Here is a 3,694-nt window from a genome sequence, read left to right as displayed (position 1 = left end):
ACGGAATCCACCATGAAATGTACCTCATGGCATCACATAGTGACAGCATGGTGGATCCTAACCCATAGGTCCTATGATATAACTTACCATAGAAAAATGATAACCCCAATTTCTCACAAGATGAGAGCATCTCATTTTCTTTAAGAGGGAGAGATATAACATTGCTAATTTCTAAAAAAATTAAAATAAAAGTTTTGCCTACAAAAATATGTTGTCAATGTCATCATCCTCACGCTCACTGTTGACATCATCAAGCATTGCTTCATCTTCATCAATGAGCATCTTGACATCAAGCTCAAAAATGATATGTCATATAGAAATCTATATAAGGATTGAATTGATGGAGGAAAGCATGAACAATGACCAAGCAAAGGTAATTGAGAAATGTAAAAGGCTAATGACTATATAAAGCCTTAGGTAAAAGGCTTATGGGGGATTACTAATTGTGTTGGTGAGAGAGAGAGAGAGAGAGAGAGAGAGAGAGAGAGAGAGAGAGAGAGAGAGAGAGAGAGAGAGAGAGAGAGAGAGAGAGAGAGAGAGAGAGAGAGAGAGAGAGAGAGAGAGAGAGAGAGAGAGAGAGAGAGAGAGAGAGAGAGAGAGAGAGAGAGTGTGTGTGTGTGTGTGTGTGTGTGTGTGTGTGTGTAATATAGTAGGAGAGAGAGAGAGAGAGAGTGTGTGTGTGTGTGTGTGTGTGTGTCCTAGTGAGATACAGAGATGAGAGAGATAATGAGATAAGAAAGTAGGTAGAAGATGGAGTTAGAGAGAGATAGAGGGATAGACAAAGAGAGAGATAGTAGGGTAAGAGGAAAATAGAGAGAAATATAGTGAGAGGGAAGGAGATAGTGCGATAGATAGTTAGAGTGGGGAAAGAAGGATTGGTAGAAGATAACACCTCAAAAGGCTACCAAATTTCAAGAATTGACTTGCTCGCAACAACCCATCCTATTTTATGTGAATAAACATTATTTTAAAGGGTTCATTAATGAAGCTAATTTTTATGTATCAAGTTAAACTATACTAAGATTAATTAGTAAACTAAAGAAAACCCTTTAGGGAAGTGGGTGGTTACAGGTGTTGCTAATAGCAAGGTGGTCTCAACTCATCAAGAGGCTTCCATCACAACTTAAATGTTAGATTAGGCAAGTCTAGAATGGACCAAACATTGACTATCCTAGTATGTTGACACTAGAATCTAGCCAATCCCATTTTAGGGTGGCAGATTTGAGACTTAACATTATAGACAGAGGGGTTGATGTGAATCACTCCCCCTTATTTCTCACTCTCTTTGAACCAAGTATAGCAATGGTTTGCTTTGACTTGAGGGATGATAACAAAGAAATTACCTTAGAAGTCGATGCTAGATGGCTAAGAGGAGATTATAGTAGTTGAATTAGATTCTTGATTTTAGGTTGATCGTTGTGGGATTAAGATGGAGCTTCTAGTGTGGGGTTGACTTAGGTAGCTCAACATTGTGAATGTTTGGTTATTCTAACAAGTTCTAGACATCAATAGTCTTGATTACTTCTTGGTGGGCTACTAAAATACGTGCAATCAATATTTATTAGATAGGCAAGTTACACTTTAACCAAAATCCTTATCTCTATTGGATAGTTGGATGATGTTGGATATCATGTTTCTTTTGGTGATTCTACACAAAAAATCACTCGTAGCAATTTCATTTTTGATAGAGGTGCCAAAGTTGGTGCTCTTTATCCTTCGCTTATTTCTAAATCTATTGATCATGTATTGGCCATTATTGATCTTCCTCATATACCTCTCTGGCATCATTTCCTTGGGCACATCTCACTCAAAGGAATGAAAATTTTGACTCACTTGTAGTATCTCGCACTCCTAGACTACTTGTGTTTTGATTCTTGTAATCATTATTTACATGGCAAGTAGACTCATAATACTCATAAGAAGTTTGGTTTTATGCACATGGATGAGTTATTGGCTCTTGTTCATTTAGATATTTGTAGTCCCATGCCCTATCAGTCTTTGGATGGTGCTAAGTAGTATATCATATTTATTAATAACTTTTAATATTTATTGATGACTTTGTCATGTTTATTGATGACTTTTTACATAAAGTCTAGGCCTATCCTATCAAGCAAAAGCTAGAGGTTTTAGCCACCTTTCAATGCTTCATTGCTTTGGTTGAAAACTCGTCTGAGCATAGGATGAAATACCTAGAATTTGATAATGGGGGTGAGTATGTCTCGTGTACTTTTGAGTAGTTGTGTGATGATCATGGTATTAAGTATCTAATAATTTCCCTTATACCCCACCTTTGGAATGGTATTACAAAGCACATAAATATGACCATTTAGAAGAGGGTCAATAGTATGCTAAGTCCTGCAAGCTTAGAAAGTTAAGAAGGCTCTTATTCTCATTTTGGCATGGAAGTGAAAGAAGAAAGTAGGAAAGCTCAATTGATCAAATTAGTTGTGTGATGATCATGGTATTAAGTGTCTAATAATTGCCCTTATACCCCACCTTGAAATGATATTACAAAGCACATAAATATGACCATTTAGAAGAGGGTCCATAGCATGCTAAGTCATGGAGGCTTAGAAAGTTAAGAAGTCTCTTATTCTCATTTTGGCATGGAAGTGAAAGAAGAAAGTAGGAAAGCTTGATTGATCAAATCAAAGCTTTGCATACATTTTGGGTTGAGAAAGTTACTATTACAACTCACTTGATTAATAGATCCCCATAGAATTGTAGAGGAGGTTTGTTCTAGTAATCCTCCTTTAGCAAGTGATTGAGGCATGAAGGGTGATCTTTTAGGACGAGTCTCATATTACCATACAACTAGCCCTAGTTAGATAGCTTGAAATTGTGATGTTGATGATCTGGTGGCCCAAAATCCACTTTTTGTGCACAATCATATTGATAATGGACAAAGAGGATAGGATGTATAGGCTCCACAACTAGTTTTGCAACACTCCACTAGACCCTTGTGTCCTCCTGATTGTTATGATGCTTCTATGCATTATGTCATGGTGGCAAATTTTGATGAACCCCTTACTGATGAGGAGGCTATCCATAGAGGCTATAGTTCATCTTCGAAGAGGGATGTGCAATCTAAGTTTGACTCACTACAAAAGAATCATATATGGGATTTGGTTTCCTTGACTAATGGAAAAATATACATTGCCATGCAAGTAGATGTCTAAATTGAAGAGCACCCTTGGTTGTTTGCCATAAGCAAACATATAAGGCCCAACTTGTTGGAAAGGATTTTAAAGAGGAAAAGGGAGTTAATTTAATGAGATATTCTCTCTTGTGGTCAAGATGACTACCCTTCACTTGGTTTTAGCATTGGTTGCATTGTTAGGCTTGGACTTGTACCAAATGGATGTTAAGACAACTTTTCTACATGGAGACATGCATGAGGACATCTATATACAATAGCCTAAGGGCTTTTTGGAAAATGGTAGGGAGTACCTAGTGTGAAAGTTGATATATTATTGCATTCACAATCCTATACCAGTAATGTTATGGATCTGTGCCTTGACACAAAGCACGCTTGTGATAATAGCCTTATCATTTGGGATTATATGTTGATGATACAATAATTACCAGGAGTGCTCATGATGAGCTAGATTCTTTGAAGAATTAATTGAAGAGAAGCTTTGAGATGAAGGACATGGGGCATGCTTCTCACATACTTGTATGTGCATTATGTGCA

Source organism: Lygodium microphyllum, chromosome 17 (assembly GCF_053477565.2).
Source record: "Lygodium microphyllum isolate KBCC chromosome 17, Lygodium_microphyllum_v1.1.10, whole genome shotgun sequence".
Classification (NCBI taxonomy): Eukaryota; Viridiplantae; Streptophyta; class Polypodiopsida; order Schizaeales; family Lygodiaceae; genus Lygodium; species Lygodium microphyllum.
Note: the sequence above shows the minus strand (reverse complement) of the source record.